At 37.8% G+C, this 19748-nt stretch overlaps 1 long non-coding RNA gene and 1 other non-coding gene across 2 annotated transcripts in view; one reads left to right on the plus strand and one right to left on the minus strand.

Moving 5' to 3' along the window:
• The window catches only part of LOC129527389 (uncharacterized), a 123871-nt gene that overhangs the window by 27127 nt on the left and 76996 nt on the right, over positions 1 to 19748 (plus strand). The gene's annotated exons all lie outside the window — the stretch shown is intronic.
• LOC115931155 (small nucleolar RNA U13) lies at positions 6597 to 6702 on the minus strand. Its single transcript, XR_004067703.1, has one exon. It is a non-coding gene; the product is annotated as a small nucleolar RNA U13 (small nucleolar RNA).

Below are 19748 nucleotides of genomic sequence, written 5' to 3' on the forward strand. Positions count from 1 at the left end.
ATTTTGTGATACATATATATATATATGTATATCACATTCATATAACTTTTATTACAGTATATTGTTAAAGTTGTTCAATTTTATTATTAATTACTGTTGTTAATCTCTTACTGAGGCTAATTTATGAATTAAACTTTATCATAGGCATGCAAGTATAGAAAAAACCATAGGCTACATAGGGCGGCACTATCTGTGCTTTCAGCCATCCACTGGAGGTCTTGGAACTTATCCTCTAAGGATAAGAGGGGACTACTGTGTATAATTTGTTTTTGCTGATGAGTTTCCATTGTCTAGATATACCACAATTTGTTTATTAATTTATCTGTTGGTGAACATTTGAGTTGTTTTCAGTTTCGGGCTAATATAGGTAAAGATGCCATGAATGTTTCCTGTTCACAATCTTATGTGGACATATACTTTGATTTCTCTTAAGTATACATCTAAGAGTGGAATTGCTAGTTCATAGTAGAATAAGTAAAGAAAATGCCAAACTCTTTTACAAAGTGATTTTAAATTTTACAGTCCTATTAGCAATGTATGAGGGCTCTACTTGCTCCATATCCTTACCAATACTTGATATTGTCAGTCTTTTTAGTATTAATCATTCTGCTGCATGTGTTATGGTATCTTCTCATTTGATTTTAACTTGTATTTTCCTGATGACTAATGATGTTGTGTATTTTTCATGTACTTAATGGCAATTTATACAAATCTTTTTTGGTAAAGGGTTTACATTTTTTGTTCATTTTTAATTTTTTGTCTCTTATTATTGAGTTGTAAGAGTTTTTACTACAGCTGGACACAACCCCGTTTCAAGTATAGGTATTGTGAATGTTTTCCATCACTCTGTGGCTTTCTCTTTCATTTTGTTACTGATATCATTAGAAAAGTGAGAGTTGGCTGGGCATGGTGGCTCACATGGTGGCATGTGCCTGTAGTCTCAGCTACTCAAAAGGCTGAGGTGGGAGGATTGCTTGAGCCCAGGAGTTTGAGGCTGCAGTGAGCTATGATTGTGTCACTGCACTGCACTCTACCCTGGGTGAGAGAGTGAAACTGTGTCCTCTTCAACCACCCCATGCCCCCAAAAAAGCAGGAGTGTTTTTTGATGAAGTCTTGAAGCCCAATTTATCAAAAATTTTTAAATGGTTTATGTCCTATCTAAAAGATTTTTGCCTACTTCAAAATCTTCAATATTTTCTTTGATAAACTTTATAGTGCTAACTTTTACATGTAGGTCTATAATCAATTTCAAGTTAATTTTTTTGTGAATCGTGTGAGGTAAGGATCAACACTCGTTTCTGACCCCTATATGATATGCAGTTGTTCCAGCACCACTTATTGAAAAGAAATTACCTTGGCACCTTTGTTAAAAGTCAGTTGACATGTGTGAGAGTGTACATCTGAACTTTCTGTTTCATCTTTTTAACCTTTATGATTCTCCTGATGCCATTGTGGTACCACATTGATTACTGTAGCTCCACAGTAAATCTGAGTCCTGAAACCTTTCAATTGTATCCTTTAAAAATTTGTTTTGGTTATTTTATGTCTTTCCCATTTACATGTAAATTCTGGAATATTACACATAGTTATAGTTCATATTTTTAATTTCCTTAAAAAGTTACTCGTTATAATATGGCCCAGCAATTCCACTCTTACGTGAAATTTCTCTATAAAAAGTTGTCTGGACCCTTTTCTTACAAAAATTATACAAAAATTCACTCAAAATGAATCGAAGACCTAAGTGTAAGAACCAAAACTCTAAAAACGCTTGAAAAAAACATAAGAGAAAAGCTTCATGATGTTAAATTTGGTAATAATTTCTCAGATATGACCCTAAATGCAGAGGTACCACCACCAACTAATATATAGACAAGTGGCACCACATCAAAACTTCTGTGCATTGAAGGATGCAGTCAACAAAGTGAAAAGGCAACCTACAAACAGGAGAAAATATTTGCAAATCATATATCTGATATCCAGAATGTAAAAAAAAACTTCTACAGCTCAACAGAAAACCAAATGACCCAATTAAAAAATGGGCAAAATACCTGAATGATATCTCTCCAAAGATGATATACAAATGGCTAATAAGCATATGAAAATATATTCAATATCACTAAACATCAGAGAAATATAAATCTAAATCACGATGTGATATTACCTCACACCCATTAGGATAGCTGTTATTTTAAAAAACAGAAATAACAAGCATTGGAGGGGATGTGGAGAAATGGGAACTTTTGTGCACCATTGGTGGTAGTGTAAAATGGTACAACTGCTATTGAAAACAGTATGATGGTTTCTCAAAAAATTAAAAATAGGACCACCATGACCCACTAAATCCCACTTCTGGGGATATTTCCAAAAGAATTGAAAGCATGTCTTGAATAAATATTTGCATATCCATGGTCACAGCAGTAGTATTCACAATAGCATAGAGGTGGAAGCAAACCAAATATCCATTAATGGATGAATGAATAAAGCAAATGTGGTATATACATACAATGCAATATTATTCAGCCTTAAAAAGGAATAGAGTTCTGACATGTGCTGCAACATGGATAACCCTTGAGGATATTATGCCAAGTGAAATAAGCCAGTCATAAAAAGACAAATAATGTATTATTCCACTTAAATGAGTAATCTAAAATAGTTATTTTTTTGAGAAATTGCCATACTATTTTTACAGAGTAGCTGTACCATTTTACATTCCCGCCAGTAATACAGAAGCATTCTGATTTTTTCACATCCTCACCAACACTTATTATTTTTAATAACAGTCATCCCAATAGATGTGAAGCAGTATGTCATTATGATTTTGATTTGCATTTTCCTAATGATTAGTGATGTTGAACATCTTTTCATGTGCTCATTGGCCATTTGTGTATTTCCTTTGGAGAAATATCTGCTGAAGTTCTTTGCACTACTCCCCCTTTTTTTTGTGGGAGATTGGAATTTTATTAATACGCGAATCAGTCTCCCTGAGCATTTGGGGAGCAGAGTTTTTAGGGATAACTTGGTGGGTGAGGGGAGGCCAGTGAGCCAGGAGTGCCGATTTGTTGGGGATGAAATCATAGGGAGTTGAAGCTGTCTTCTTGTGCTGAGTCAGTTCCTGGGTAGGGGCCACAAGATCGGATGAATGAGTTTATTGATCTGGGTGGTGTCAACTGATCCATTAAGTGCAGGGTCTGCAAAATATCTCAAGCACTGATCTTAGGAGCAGTTTAGGGAGGGTCATAATCTTATAGCCCCCCGCTGCATGACTCCTAGACCATAATTTCTAATCTTATGGCTAATGTTAGTCCTACAAAGGCAATGAAGTCTCCAGGCAAGAAGGAGGTCTGCTTTGGGAAAGGGCTGTTACCATCTTGTTTAAACCATAAACTATAAACTAAGTTTCTCCCAAAGTTACTTCAGCCCACGCCTAAGAATGAATGAGGACAGCTTGGAGGTTAGAAGCAAGATGGAGTCAGTTAAGTTAGATCTCTTTCACTGTCTCAGTCAAAATTTTGCAAAGGCAGTTTCAATCCCTCCTTTTGGAGGGATTTAATCTTAAGGTGTAGGCTATGAAGATGGGAAAAGGCCGTTGATCTCTCTGGCTTCTTCCTGCTGAGAGGGGACATAGTGGGAATGGGAGTGAACCCCACGGTGAGAAGAGTGGAACCGCTTTGCAATTGTCTGAGCGTACTCATGCAGGCCTGGTTGAGCTTCCAAGGCTTGCGTCTTTGCCTGCTTTTTAATCGAGTTCTTTTTTTGGGGGTTGCGGAGTTATAGGTGTTTGTTTTGTGTTCTTTTATGATATAGTCAGTACAGTGGGGCCACAAGAGGAGACAAGAGAGGCTCAGGATAAATCAAAAGTTATTATATTTACAACACCTAGATACAGGAGGATTGGCATAGTACGCCATGCAGGGCCACATGGGAAAGACACCAGGGTGATCAGGAGGCAGAAGACAGGCCAAGGGAAAACCATTAGGCCAGAGCCTTTGTTGGGGTTCCCATGGGAAAGACAAAGGTGGGAAGGGTGAACAGTTTAGGATTGGCTAATTTAAACACTTTCAGTGGGCTTTGGGCTCTAGGAGTGGTCCTGGTTGTCTGACACCTGGCCCTGGGATGATTAAGTCAGAGGAATATTGCCTCTTGGGATATACAAGCCTGGCAGGGAGGCATGGCTCTAGAATGGTTAGTTTGTGTGTCAAAGGCACCCTGGAACCATTGCTATCTTGAAGAACTGACTAGCTAGAAAATCTCTCTCCAGCTAGAAAGGTGTTTTTTAAAGATGTCAAAACATCATAATATATAGAAAATTAAAAAATATATACATATATATACATATACAATACAGAGTTATTTATATGTTCTAGACATTAACACCAGATAGATATACGATTTGCAAATGTTTTCTCTCATTTTATGGGTTGCTTTTTCACACTGTTGATAGTGTCTTTTATGCACAAAGTTTTTACTTTTGATGAGGTCTAATTTATCTATTTTTTTCTTTTGTGGCCTGTGCTTTGGTCTCATATCCAAGAAATTATTGGCAAATCCAGTCAAAAAGCTTTCTCCTTGGGTTTTCTTCTGATTTTCTAGTTTTAAGGTTTATATTTAGGTCTTTGATCCATTTTAAGTTAATTTTTGCATATGGTTTTAGGTAAGGGTCCAACCTAATTCCTTTTCATGTGGATGTCCAGTTTTTCCAGTACCATTTGTTGAAAAGACTGTCCTTTCTCCATTGTGTGGTGATATGGCTTGGCTGTGTCCCCCCACCCAAATCTCATCTTGTAGTTCCCATAATCCCCACCCGGTGGGAGGTAATTGAATCATGAGGGTGGTTACCCCTATGTTGTTCTGCTGATAGTGAGTCAGTTCTCAGGAGATCTGATGGTTTTATAAGGAGCTTCCCCCCACTTCACTCTGCACTTCTCGCTTCTGCTGCCATGTGAAGAAGGACATGTTTGCTTCCCCTTCCGACCTGATTGTAAGTTTCCTGAGGCCTCCCCAGCCCTGTGGAATTGTGAGCCAGTTAAACCTCTTTCCTTGATAAATTACCCAGTCTCAAGTATTTCTTCATAGCAGTGCGAGAATGGACTAATACTTCTGGTCTTGGAACCCCTGTAGAAAATCATTTAACCATATTTGGGAGGGTTTATTTCTGGGATCTCTATTCTATTTCATTGGTCTATATGTCTACCTTTCTGCCAGTAAGATACTTTTTTGGTTATTGTAGCTTTGTAATATGTTTTGAAGTCAGGATGTATGAGGCCTTTTCTTTTTCAAGATTGTTTGGCCATTTGGGGATCCTTTAAGATTTTATGTCAAGTTTTTTTTATATTTATGAAAAAATGTCATTGGGATTTTGATAGGGATTGCATTGAATCTGAGGATAGCTTTGGTCAGTCTAGACATTTTAACAATATTAAGTCTTCCAATCATAAATATGGACTTCATTTCTATTTATTTGTATCTTCTTTAGTTTCTTTTAGTAATATTTTGTAGTTTTTGGTGTACAAGTCTTTGGCCTCCTTGGTTAAATTTATTTCTAAGTATTTTATTATTTTTGATGCTGTTGTAAATGGGATTACTTTCTTAATTTCCTTTTCTGATTGTTCATTGTTAATATGTAGAAATGCAACTAATTTTCGTTTGTTGATTTTGTATCCTGCAACATTGCTGAATTAGTTTATTAGTTTAGTTTATTAGTTTTAACAGTTTAAATTTTTTTAAACAATGTATTCTATTTAACCTTCTATATTCAAAATATTTCAATGTGTACTCAAATAAAAATTATTAGTGATTTTTACTTTTGATTTTAGCAATTAGAATCTTCTCTATTTTTTTCTTAGTCAATCTAGATAAAGGTGTGTCAATTTTATTGATTTTTTTTAAGAATCAACTTTTGGTTTTATTGATTTTCTCTATTGTTTTTCTATTCTCTAGTTTTACTTATCTCCACTCTAATCTTTATTATTTCCTTCCTTCTGCTAGCTTTGGGTTTAGTTTGTTCTTTTTTTTTTCTAGTTCCTTAAGGTTTAAAATCAGATTGTTGGTTTTAGATATTTCCTTTTTAACATTAGCATTTATAGCTATAAATTTCACCCTTAGCACTGCTTTTGCTACATTTCATAAGTTTTGGTATATTGTGTTTTCATTTTCTGTTGTATCAAGATATTTTCTCTTTTTTTGTGTCAAGATATTTTAAAATTTCCCTTCTGATTTTCTCTGTAGCTCATTTATTCTTTAAGAGTGTGTTAATTTCCACGTATTTATGACTTTTCCAATTTTCCTTTTGCTATTGATTTGTTTCACTCCATTGTGATCAGAAATGATACTTGGTATGAGTTAAATCTTTTAAAATTTATTAAGACTTTTTTTTTTTGCCTAACATGTGGTTTACCCTGGACAATGTTCCGTGTACACTTGAGAAAAATGTATATTCTGCTATTGTTGATGGAGTGTTCTGTATATGTCAGTTAGGTCCAATTGGTTTGTAGTGTTGCTCATGTCCTTTATTTGCTTATTGATCTGTCGGTTCTATCCATTTTTGATATAGTATCTCATATATATATATATGCACACACACACACCGCCCCATAACACATCAGATGGGGTAATGTGCCAATGTTGTAACAAAGTTTTAGAGAGGCAAATCTCATACATGAGTGTGAAAACCCAATCACCATAATTATGAGCTACAAAATGTATAAACACTCCATCAACGACAGCAGAATATACATTTTAATGATAAGTTTTGATTCTTTTTGGTGTATATTCCGTAACTATTTTCTTCATTATCGGGGGATTACATAAAATATTCTAAATATAAAACAATATATTTTGAATCGATACAAACATAATCTTGATTGCATACAAAAACTAATCTTTACAGCTTGGCCCCACATTTTATTGTCATTTATGTTATGAACTACCCCTTTATATATTGTGTGCCCATCAAAATAGATTTATAATTATTTTTATGCATTTGTATCTTCAATACTGTGGCAAATATGAAGTTCTTGATTCTTAGGTGGATTCTTAAATTATTGATTTTAAACTACAACTTTTCTTCTAAGTACTATTTTAGCCGTATTTCCCAAATATTCATATGTTTGGGTTTCATTTTCATTAAGTTTTAAAGTTTTTTATTTTGTTTTATTTTGTTTTTTAGAGATGAGGTCTTGGCTGTGTTGCCCAGGCTGGAGTGCAGTGGCTCTCCACAAGCACAATCATAGTGTACTGCCAGCCTCTAACTCCTGACCTCGAGCAATTCTTCCACGTTGGCCTCCTAAGTAACTGGGAATATAGATACATGCCACTGTGCCCAGCTCTCATTTTCATTAAGTTTAAAATATTTACTTGTTAATATTGCAATTTATTTCTTTACTCATTTATTATTTAGAAATATATTTTTAAATTTTTAAATATTTAAATATATAAAATTTTAAATATTTAAAAATATTTCCAGATATTTTATTGTTATTGATTTCTAATTTAATTCCACTGCAGTCAGAGAACATATTCTGCAAAATTTCAGTTTTTAACATTTATTGGAACTTTTTTTATGACCTAGCATATATTCTGTCTTGTTGAAATTTCCATATGCCCCGAAAGGGAATGTGTATTCCACAGTTATTCAGTGGAGCAGTCTATAAATGTCAATTATGTTCAGTTGATTGACTGTGTTAAGTGTTTTGTAGCCTCACTGATTTACTGTCTACTTATTCTTTCAGTTATTGAGACAAGAGTGTTGAAATATCCAGCTATAATTATGAATTATTTTATTTGTTTTTAAAATTATATTAGTAAAGTTTGCTTTGTTCGATATTAACATACCAATTCCAGCTTTATTACTTTTTTTTTTTTTTGACACAGGGTCTCACTCTGTCACCTAGGCTGGAGTACAGTAGTGCAAACATAGTTCATGTGCTTCGACCTCCTGGGCTTAAGTAATTTTCCCACCTCAGCCTCCTGAGTAGCTGGGATGACAGGCACACATCAGTGTGCCTGGCTATTTTTTTTTATTTTTTTTATAGCGATGAGGTCTCACCATGTTGCTTAGGCTGGCCTCAACCTCCTAGGTTTAAGCAATCTTCCCCCACTTGGCCTCCCAAAGTGTTAGGATTTCAGGTGTGAGCCACCACACCTGGCCTCCAGCTTTAGTATCTTTAATGTTTGCATCATATATCTTTTTTCTATATTTTTATACTTATTTGTGTTTTAAAATTTAAAGTAAGTTTTTTGAATTCAGTATATAGTTGGGTCATGCTTTAAAAAATCTAGTTTGGTATTTGCCTTTTAATTAAAATATTTAGATCATTTACATTTAATATAATAAATGAAAAAGTTGGATTTAAGTCTGCCATCTTGATTTTTTTATTTAAATTTTTTTCATTTTTCTTTTTATTTCTTAGATCTACCTAATTGTCTGACATTTGTTTTCTATTTCCTTCATCTGCTTTTTACTCTTTGTCCATCTCCGTTTTTTTGGCCTTTGATATGGTTTGGATGTTGTCCCCTCTAAATCTCATGTTGAATTTTAATCCCCAGTGTTGGAGGTTGGGCCTGGTGAGAGATGTTTCAGTCATGGGGGTGGACACCTCATGGTTTGGTGCTATCTTTGCAATAGTGAGTGAGTTCTTACAAGATATGGTTGCTTAAAAGTGTGTAGCACCTCCCTCCACTCCAACTCTTTCTTGTTCCTGCTCTGGCCATGTGATATGCCCACTCCTGCTTCACCTTTCACCATAAGTAAAAGCTTCCTGAGGCCTCACCAGAAACTGAGCAGATGCCCAGCACCATGCTTCCTGTACAGCCTACAGAACTATGAGCCAATTAAACCTCTTTTCTTTATAAATTACCCAGTCTTAAGTGTTTCTTTATAGTAATGCAAGAATAGCCAAACAGCCTTCTTTTGGAGTGTTTTTCTATTCCATTTTATCTGCTAATTTCTTATTAACTAAATACCTTTTAAACAGCTTTCTTGTAGTTACTCTAGGGCTTACAATGTATATCAATAGCAGGGCACAGTGGCTCACATCTGTAATCCGAGCACTTTGAGAGGCTGAGGTGGGTGGATCACTTGAGGCCAGGAGTTTGAGACCAGCCTGGCCAAAATGGTGAAACACTGTTTCTACTAAAAATAAAAAAAATTAGCTCAGCATGGTGGCGTGTGCCTCTGGTACCAGCTACTTGGGAGGTTGAGGCAGGAGAATCGCTTGAACCCATAAGGCAGAGGCTACAGTGAGCTGAGACTGCACCGCTGTACTCCAGCCTGGGCAGCAGAGTGAGACTCTGTCTCAAAATAAGTAAATAAATAAAATATACATCAACATCACAGACTACCTTCAAATATTGTATCATTTAATGCAAAATATAAGAGTCTTACAGTAATATACTTCAATCTCTCCCTCTCATATTTGTGCACATACTTTGTCTTATATGTTACAAATCCCCAAATATATTGTTATAATTTTTGCTTCAGTCAATTATCTGTAATAAAACTTACAAGTGAAAAGAAAGTCTTTTATATTTACCCAAATATTTACACAATTTCTAGCACTTTTTATTCTTTTTTTAATATGCAAGCTTTTATTTCAATAATTTTCCACTGCTTGAAGCACTTCCTTTAATATATACATTTTTTGACTTTTAAAATTTTTGTTTTAAGTTCCAGGATACATGTGCAGGAGGTGCAGGTTTGTTACACAGGTAAACGTGTGCCATGGCAGTTTGCTGCACCTATCAACCCATCACCTAGGTATTAAGCCCCACATGCATTAGCTATTTATCCTGATGCTCTCTCTCCCCTGACTCTCGATAGGCCCCAGTGTGTGTTGTTCCCCTCCCTGTGCCCATGTGTTCTCATTGTTCAGCTGCCACTTATAAGTGAGAACATGTGGTGTGTGGTTTTCTGTTCCTGTGTTAGTTTCCTGAGGAGAATGGCTTCCAGTTCCATCCATGTCCCTGCAAAGGACATGATCACATTCCTTTTTATGGCTGCATAGTATTCTATGGTGTATATGTACCACATTTTCTTTATCCAGTCTATCATTGATGGGTGTTTGGGATGATTTCATGTTTTTGCTATTGTGAATAGTGCTTCAAGGAACATACATGTGCATATATCTTTATAATAGAATGATTTATATATATATCTTAAATTATACTTTAACTTCTAGGGCACATGTGCACAACTTGCAGGTTTGTTACATAGGTATACATGTGCCATGTTGGTTTGCTGCACCCATCAACTCGTCATTTACCCTAGGCATTTCTCTGAATGCTATCCTGTCCCCAGCTCCTCACCCCCTGACAGGCCCCGGTGTGTGATATTCCCCACCGTGTGTCCATGTTTTCTCATTGTTCAATTCCCACCTATGAATGAGAACATGTGGTGTTTGGTTTTCTGTCCTTGTGATAGTTTGCTGAGAATGATGGTTTCCAGCTTCATCCATGTCCCTGCAAAAGACAAGAACTCATCCTTTTTTATGGCTGCATAGTATTCCATGGTGTATATGTGCCACATTTATTTTTATTTATTTTATTATTTTATTTTTTATTTATTAATTTTTTTATTATACTTTAAGTTGTAGGGTACATGCGCACAATGTGCAGGTTTGTTTCAAATGTATACAGGTGCCATGTTGGTGTGCTGCACCCGTTAACTTGTCATTTATATTAGGTATATCTCTTAATGCTATCCCTCCCCCTTCCCCCTACCCCATGACAGGCCCTGGTGTGTGATGATCCCCACCCTGTGTCCAAGTGCTCTCACTGTTCAATTCCCACCTATGAGTGAGAACATGTGGTGTTGGTTTTCTGTCCTTGCGATAGTTTGCCCAGAATGATGGTTTCCAGCTTCATCCATGTCCCTACAAAGGACATGAACTCATCTTTTTTATGGCTGCATAGTATTCCATCGTGTATATGTGCCACATTTTCTTAATCCAGTCTATCATTGTTGGACATTTGGGTTGGTTCCAAGTCTTTGCTACTGTGAATAGTGCTGCAATAAACATGTGTGCATGTGTTTTTATAGCAGCATGATTTATAATCCTTTGGGTATATACCCAGTAATGGGATGGCTAGGTCAAATGGTATTTCTATTCCTAGATCCTTGAGGAATCGCCACACTGTCTTCCACAATGGTTGAACTAGTTTACACTCCCACCAACAGTGTAAAAGCCTTCCTATTTCTCCACATCCTCTCCAGCACCTGTTGTTTCCTGACTTTTTAATGATTGCCATTCTAACTGGTGTGAGATGGTATCTCATTGTGGTTTTGATTTGCATTTCTCTGATGACCAGTGATGATGAGCATTTTTTCAGGTGTCTGTTGGCTGCATAAATGTCTTCTTTTGAGAAGTGTTTGTTCATATCCTTTGCCCACTTTTTGACGGAGTTGTTTGTTTTTTTTCTTGTAAATGTGTTTAAGTTCTTCGTAGATTCTGGATATTAGCCCTTTGTCAGATGGGTAGATTGCAAAATTTTTCTCCCATTCTGTAGGTTGTCTGTTCACTCTGATGGTAGTTTCTTTTGCCGTGCAGAAGCTCTTTAGTTTAATGAGATCCCATTTGTCAGTTTTGGCTTTTGTTGCCATTGCTTTTGATGTTTTACTTATGAAGTCTTTGCCCATGCCTGTCCTGAATGGTATTGCCTAGGTTTTCTTCTAGGGTTTTTATGGTTTTAGGTCTTACATTTAAGTTTTTAATCCATCTTGAGTTAATTTTTGTATAAGGTGTAAGGAAGGGATCCAGTTTCAGCTTTGTACATGTGGCTAGCCAGTTTTCCCAACACCATTTATTAAATAGGGAATCCTTTCCCCATTTCTTGCTTTTGTCAGGTTTGTCAAAGATCAGATGGTTGTAGATGTGTGGTGTCATTTCTGAGGCCTCTGTTCTGTTCCATTGGTCTATATATCTGTTTTGGTACCAGTACCATGCTGTTTTGGTTACTGTAGCCTTGTAGTATAGTTTGAAGTCAGGTAGCATGATGCCTCCAGCTTTGTTCTTTTTGCTTAAGATTGTATTGTCTATGCAGGCTCTTTTTGGTTCCATATGAACTTTAAAGTAGTTTTTTCCAGTTCTGTGAAGAAAGTCATTGGTAGCTTGATGGGGATGTCATTGAATCTATAAATTACCTTGGGCAGTATGGCCATTTTCATGATATTGATTCTTCCTATCCATGAGCATGGAATGTTCTTCCACTTGTTTGTGTCCTCTTTTATTTTGTTGAGCAGTATTGTAGTTCTCCTTGAAGAGGTCCTTCACATAAGTTGGATTCCTAGGTATTTTATTCTCTTTGTAGCAATTGTGAATGGGAGTTCACTCATGATTTGGCTCTCTGTTTTCTGTTATTGGAGTATAGGAATGCTTGTGACTTTTGCACATTGATTTTGTATCCTGAGGCTTTGCTGAAGTTGCTTATCAGCTTAAGGAGATTTTGGGCTGAGATGATAGGGTTTTCTAAATATACAATCATGTCATCTGCAAACAGCTACAATTTGACACCCTCTTTTCCTAAATGAATACCCTTTATTTCTTTCTCTTGCCTGATTGCCCTGGCCAGAACTTCCAACACTATGTTGAATAGGAGTGGTGACAGAGGGCATCCTTGTCTTGTGCCAGGTTTCAAAGGGAATGCTTCCAGTTTTTGCCCATTCTGTATGATACTGGCTGTGGGTTTGTCATAAATAGCTCTTATTATTTTGAGATATGTTCCATCAATACCTAGTTTATTGAGAGTTTTTAGCATGAAGGGCTGTTGAATTTTGTCGAAGGCCTTTTCTGCGTCTGTTGAGATAATCATGTGGTTTTGTCTTTGGTTCTGTTTTGCAATGGATTACATTTATTGATTTGAGTGTGTTGAACCAGCCTTGCATCCCAGGGTGAAGCCCACTTGATCATGGTGGATAAGCTTTTTGATGTGCTGCTGGATTCGGTTTGTCAGTATTTTATTGAGGATTTTTGCATCAATGTTCATCAAGGATATTGGTCTAAAATTCTCTTTTTTGGTTGTGTCTCTACCAGGCTTCGGTATGAGGATGATGCTGGCCTCATAAAATCAGTTAGGGAGGATTCCCTCTTTTTCTATTGATTGGAATAGTTCCTGAAGGAATGGTACCAGCTTCTCTTTTTACCTCTGGTAGAATTTGGCTGTGAATCTCTCTGGTCCTGAACTTTTTTTGGTTGGTAGTCTATTAATTATTGCCTCAATTTCAGAACCTGTTATTGGTCTGTTCAGAGATTCAGCTTCTTCCTGGTTTATTCTTGGGAGGGTGCATGTGTCTGGGAATTTATCCACTTCTTCTAGATTTTCTAGTTTATTTGGGTAGAGGTGTTTATAGTATTCTCTGATGGTAGTTTGTATTTCTGTGGGATCGGTGGTGATATCCCCTTTATCTTTTTTTATTGTGTCTATTTGATTCTTCTGTCTTTTTTTCTTTATTAATTTTTCTAGCAGTCTATCCATTTTGTTATCTTTTCAAAGAAACAGCTCCTGGATTCATTGAGTTTTTGAAGAGTTTTTTGTGTCTCTATCTCCTTCAGTTCTGCTCTGATCTTAGTTATTTCTTGCCTTCTGCTAGCTTTTGAATGTGTTTGATCTTGCTTCTCTAGTTCTTTTAATTGTGATGTTAGGGTGTCAATTTTAGATCTTTCGTGCTTTCTCTTGTGGGCATTTAGTGCTATAAATTTCCCTCTACACACTGCTTTAAACGTGTCCCAGAGATTCTGGTACATTGTGTCTTTGTTTTCATTGGTTTCAAAGAACATCTTTATTTCTGCCTTCATTTCATTATTTACCCAGTAGTCATTCAGGAGCAGGTTGTTCAGTTTCCATGTAGTTGTGCAGTTTTGAGTGAGTTTCTTAATCCTGAGTTCTAATTTGATTGCACTGTAGTCTGAGAGACAGTTTGTTGTGATTTCTGTTCTTTTACATTTGCTAAGGAGTGCTTTACTTCCATTTATGTGGTCAATTTTAGAATAAGTGTGATGTGGTGCTGAGAAGAATGTATATTCTGTTGATTTGGGGTGGAGAGTTCTGTAGATGTCTATTAGGTCCGCTTGGTGCAGAGCTGAATTCAAGTCCTGGATATCCTTGTTAACCTTCTGTCTCATTGATCTAACATTGACAGTGGGGTGTTAAAGTCTCCCATTATTATTGTGTAGGAGTCTAAGTCTCTTTGTAGGTCTCTAAGGACTTGCTTTATGAATCTGGGTGCTCCTGTATTGGGTGCATATATATTTAGGATAGTTAGCTCTTCTTGTTGAATTGATCCCTTTACCATTATGTAATGGCCTTCTTTGTCCTTTTGATCTTTGTTGGTTTAAAATCTGTTTTATCTGAGACTAGGATTGCATCCCCTGCTTTTTTTCCTTTCCATTTGCTTGGTAGATCTTCCTCCATCCCTTTATTTTGAGCCTATATGTGTCTTTGCACATGAGGTGGGTCTCCTGAATGCAGCACACTGATGGGTCTTGGCTCTTTATCTGATTTGCCAGTCTGTGTCTTTTTTTTTTTTTTTTTTTTTTTTTTTTGAGACAGAGTCTCGCTCTGTTGCCCAGGCTGGAGTGCAGTGGTGTGATCTCGGCTGACTGTAAGCTCCACCTCCCGGGCTCATGCCATTCTCCTGCCTCAGCCTCCCGAGTAGCTGGGACTACAGGTGGCTGCCATGACACTTGGCTAATTTTTTGTATTTTTAGTAGAGACGGGGTTTCACCATGTTAACCAGGATGGTCTTGATCTCCTGACCTCGTGATCTGCCTGCCTCAGCCTCCCAAAGTGCTGGGATTACAGGTGTGAGCCACTGTGCCCGGCCTGGTCTGTGTGTTTTAATTGAGGCATTTATCCCATTTACATTTAAGGTTAATATTGTTATGTGTGAACTTGATCCTGTCATTATGATGTTAGCTGGCTATTTTGCCCATTAATTGATGCAATTTCTTCATAGCACTGATGGCCTTTACAATTTGGCATGTTTTTGCAGTGGCTGGTACTGGTTTTTCCTTTCTATGTTTAGTGCTTCCTTCAGGAGCTCTTGGAAGGCAGGCCTGGTGGTTATAGATTCTCTCAGCATTTGCTTGTTTGTAAAGGATTTCATTTCTCCTTCACTTATGAAGCTTAGATTGGCTGGATATGAAATTCTGGGTTGAAAATTCTTTTCTTTAAGAATGTTGAATATTGGCCCTCACTCTCTTTTGGCTTGTAGGGTTTCTGCTGAGAGATCAGCTGTTAGTCTGATGGGCTTCCCTTTGTGGGTAACCTGACCTTTCTCTCTGGCTGCCCTTAACATTTTTTCCTTCATTTCAACCTTGGTGAATCTGACAATTAGGTGTCTTGGGGTTGCTCTTCTCGAGGAGTATCTTTGTGGTGTTCTCTGTATTTCCTAAATTTGAATGTTGGCCAGCCTTTCTAGGTTGGGGAAGTTCTCCTGGATAATATCCTGAAGAATGTTTTCTAACTTGGTTCATTTCTCCCCGTTGCTTTCGGGTACACAGTCAAATGTAGATTTGGTCTTTTCACATAGTCTTGGAGGCTTTGTTCATTTCTTTTTATTCTTTTCTCTCTAATCTTGCCTTCTTGCTTTATTTCATTAATTTGATCTTCAATCAGTGGTATCCTTTTTTCCTCTTGATTGAATCAGCTATTGAAGCTTGTGCGTATATCACGAAGTTCTCGTGCTATGGTTTTTAGCTCCATCAGGTCATTTAAGGTCTTCTCTACACTGTTTATTCTAGTTAGTCATTTGACAAACCTTTTTTCAGGGTTTCTAGCTTCCTTGTGATGGGCTAGAACATGCTCCTTTAGCTCGGAGAAGTTTGTTATTATCGACCCTCTGAAGCCTACTTCTGTCAACTCATCAAGTCATTCTCTGTCCAGTTTGTTCCACTGCTGGTGAGGAGCTGTGATCCTTGGGAGGAGAAAAGGCCCTCTGGTTTTTGGAATTTTCATCTTTTCTGCCCTGGTTCCTCCCCATCTTTTTGTTTTTATCTACCTTTGGTCTTTGACATTGGTTACCTACAAATGGGGTTTTGGTGTGGATGTCCTTTTTGTTGATGTTAGTTTTCCTTCTGACAGTCAGGCCTCTTAGCTGCAGGTCTGTTGGAGTTTGCTGGAGTTCCACTCCAGACCCTGTTTGCCTGGGTATCACCAGTGGAGGCTGCAGAACAGCAAATATTGCTGCCTGATCTTTCCTCTGGAAGCTTCATCCTAGAAGGGCACCCACCTGTATGAGATGTCTCTTGGCCCCTACTGGGAGATGTCTCCCAGCCAGGCTACATGGGGCTCATGGACCCACTTGAGGAGGCAGTCTGTCCATTCTCAGAGCTTGAACGCTGTGCTGGGAGAACCACTGCTCTCTTCAGAGCTGTCAGACAGGGACGTTTAAGTCTGCAGAAGTTGTCTGCTGCCTTTTGTTCAGCTATGCCCTGCCCACAGAGGTGGAGTCTATAGAGGCAGTAGGCCTTGCTGAGCTGCAGTGGGCTCCACCCAGTTCAAGCTTTCCCGGCCATTTTGTTTACCTACTCAAGTGTCAGCAATGGCGGATGCCCCTTCCTCCGACAGGCTGCAGCCTAGCAGGTGGATCTCAGACTGCTGCGCTAGCAGTGAATAAGGCTCTGTGGATGTGGGACCCACCGAACCAGGCATGGGAGGGAATCTCCTGGTCTGCTGGTTGCTAAGACCATGGGGAAAGCACAGTATGTGGGTGGGAGTGTACTGTTTTCCCAGATACATTATGTCACGGCTTCCCTTGGCTAGGAAAGGGAAATCCCCCGACCCCTTGCATGTCTTGGGTGAGGCATCACCTTGCCCTGCTTTAGCTCACTTTTCGTGGGCAGCTCCCACTGTCCAACCAGTCCCAGTGAGATGAACCAGGTACCTCAGTTGGAAATGCAGAAATCACCTGTCTTCTGCATAGACCTTGCTGGGAGCTGCAGACCAGAGCTCTTCCTATTCAGCCATCTTGGAAGTGACCCCTTTAATATTTTTTTGTAGTAGAGATATGCTAGTGATGAATTATCTTAGCTTTTGCTTTTCTGAAAATATTTTTGTTTGCCTTCTTTTTTTTTCTTTAGATGGAATCTTGCTCTGTCACCTAGGCTGGAATGCAGTGGCACAATGTTGGTTCAGTACAACCTCTGCCTCCTGAGTTCAAGCGATTCTCCTGCCTCAGACTCCTGAGTAGCTAGGATTACACATGCCTGCCACCACACTCAGCTAATTTTTGTATTTTTTAGTAGAGACAGGGGTTTCACCATGTTGGCCAGGCTGGTCTCGAAAGCCTGACCTCAAGTGATCTGTCCGCCTTGGCCTCCAAGGTGCTGGGATTACAGGTGTGAGCCACCACGCTGGGCCTGCCTTCATTTTTGAGGTATATTTTTATTGTATATAGAATCCTAAGTTGACAGTTATTTTTTTCTGTTAGTATTTTAAAGATGTTGTCTCCTTTCTGGATTTCTGATGAGAGGTCTGAAATCATTTTCATCTTTGTTCCTCTGTAAACAATGAGTTATTTTTTTCCTCTGGCTTTCAGGAATTTGAATAAGATGTTGCTTGATGTGCTTTGCTTTATATTTATTTTGTTTGAGGTTTGTTGAACTTCTTGGATCTGTCTTTCTGATTTTCATCAAATTTGTAAAACAAAAAAGTTGGCATTATTTCTTTCAAAGTTTTCTTATGCTTCTTTATATACCTCTTTCTCTGGGACTCCAATTATATGTATATTAAACTGTTTGATTTTGTTCCATAGGCTACTGAGACTGTTCATTTTTATAGTTTTTTATTTTGTTTTGTGCCTTATTTTGGCTAGTTGCTACAGTTACTTCTTCAATTACATATTTTCTTTTATAATATGTAATATCCAGTTCTTCCTATCCAGTGAAAGTTTCTCTTGAGCTGTTGTGTTTTTCATTTCTGATATTTCTACTTAAAACAATAACTTCCACTTTTCCTTTTGCTTGTGCTTTTCTTTTAACTAGTTAAGCATTTTGAACACATTTATAAAAGCTCTTTTAATGCCTTTGTGTGTTAATTACATAAGTTTTGTCATTTCTAGGTCTGTTTCCATTGATTAATTTTTTTCTTAATTTATAGTTTTACATTGAAAAATATTATTTATTTGTTTTTGAAATAGTGTCCTGCTCTTTCATCCAGGCTGGAGTGCAGTGGCATTATCTTGGCTTACTGCAGCCTCAGCCTCCTGGGCTATCCGTTCTATGCTAGCTAGACAATCTTGGTACCTCCTTTCACAGCCATAGCAATCATTCCAGGAGTAGATAGTGTCAATCATAGTCTTCAATAGCACTAATATACAGACATAGACAGAGATGCATGTTCTCTGGCTTGGCATGTTAAGCTGGGAGAATGTGAATCTGGGTCAATTAAAGATCATTTCCCTCTGCCTTATGGAGAAAGACTGACTGCTGTGGGAGAGAATGAAATCAACCATTGAGTGAAGAAGAGCAAATGGGTAGAGATAGAAGAATAAAATAGAAAAATAAAAATATTGGGAAATCCCTAGATCCATCTGTGCACAAAGCTAGCAAATCCCCACCTTTCCCTGAACACTTTGAACCAATTAACTTCCATTTTGCTTAGTTTAGTTTGAGCTGAGATTTTCTTACTTATATTTGAAAGAATTTGGTTCAAGACAGCCCCCTCTGTTTTTGTAATAAAGTATAGCTCCAGGGAAGCTACTCACTGACCCCAGAAGCCTTCCCTGCTTTTGGTACTTTATGCTGACATTCCTACCAGGCATACCATGCTACGCGTATCAAAATGGAATTCAGAACATGTCTTGGTACCGTGGAAAGAACTCAAGCTCAGAGTCAGAAATATCTGGATTAAAGATTTTTTGCTGCCTATTAGCTGTGTGAGCTGTAAGGTTACTGCACATACTCTATTTCCTTCCCAATAAAGATGGGAGGAAGAGGGGAGGAAGAAGACAAGTCCATAGTACCAGTGAGCATTAGGTTTAATCACACAGAACTGGAAACCTAAGAATTATTTGATAACATAGAAGTTTGTTTCTTTGTCATGTAAATTAATTGGAGGTAACTGATCCAGACTTCACAAAGCCATCAGGCAGTCACCCCTTCTAACTTTTTTCTTCACCATCCTAACATATGACTTCTATTCTCAAAGTTCTTCCCCGCAGAATCGATGTGTTTCACCCACCCAGGTCCACAGAGAAATGGTTAGGAAAGTGGACAGGTATTTTTCTGTGTTGGAAATTTTCTTCTCAGAAGGGAGTTTTCCTGTGCTCCTATGGTTCGTGCCAGTTAGCAGAATCTGCCTAAGCAGGAAGTTGGATGCTTTCTGAATTTCCAACAAATGGGAAGAGATTCAATAAAAGACTATGCGATAGTAGCAACCATGATGAGTTGTAAGTATTTTTATCAGCTGGGAAAGGTAGTGCTTTGCTTAAAATGATTAAGCATTTTAAGCATCTGTGGGGATGGCAAGGAAAGGATGAATATAGGGAAGCTAAATGATTTGGGGACTCTAGGAATATGGGCAAAAGTAAAACCTAATTTCACACAGATGCCTGGCATCTCAAAGGTCCCCTTCTCCCCATCTGCCATGATTCTCCCCATCTGCCATGATTCTCCCCATTCCTCTAGCATCCTTTTTTGGCCTCTTCTTTCCCATAACTTCATCCTTCCTAGCCTCTTGTTTTTCACTCCTCTAGTCCCGCCTCCCCTAATCTATCTTCATAACAGAGCAGGAGATGTCTTCCCAAAACACAATTT

Source organism: Gorilla gorilla, chromosome 18 (assembly GCF_029281585.2).
Source record: "Gorilla gorilla gorilla isolate KB3781 chromosome 18, NHGRI_mGorGor1-v2.1_pri, whole genome shotgun sequence".
In the NCBI taxonomy this organism is placed as follows: domain Eukaryota; kingdom Metazoa; phylum Chordata; class Mammalia; order Primates; family Hominidae; genus Gorilla; species Gorilla gorilla.